We start from the raw sequence: 409 nt of genomic DNA, 5'->3' as shown, positions 1-409 counted from the left end.
TAGATTCTAGTGCTCAATGTACTGGGTTTCTTAGATCTACCCATTAGTCATTCCTTTTAAGTGAGAACAGCTAGCTAACTCTAAAAGACAAGTGCTTCGGCTCTCCTGTAGGACTGTTAGGGCTAGCAAGGGGGAACTTAGATGTTTATCTTACCATGGGAGAACATCCACTGAGAGGACCAGAAAACAAGGCAAACTGGATGAGAAGGAGGACGAAAGGTTGGCCATCAATTATCACCTTCCATATTTAAAGAAGAAACCCAATAGCCGGAACAAAAGAACTCAGCAGAGCTGGCACATTGGGCCGTTAATGGTCTCAGAGACACACAATGAGGGATTCTGCAGCAAACGAGAGGCAGAAGGTGGTTAGAGATGGAAGGTGATATGGCAATTTCCTACCATGCATATC

This window comes from Mastomys coucha, unplaced genomic scaffold (assembly GCF_008632895.1).
Source record: "Mastomys coucha isolate ucsf_1 unplaced genomic scaffold, UCSF_Mcou_1 pScaffold4, whole genome shotgun sequence".
NCBI classification, from domain to species: Eukaryota; Metazoa; Chordata; class Mammalia; order Rodentia; family Muridae; genus Mastomys; species Mastomys coucha.
Note: the sequence above shows the minus strand (reverse complement) of the source record.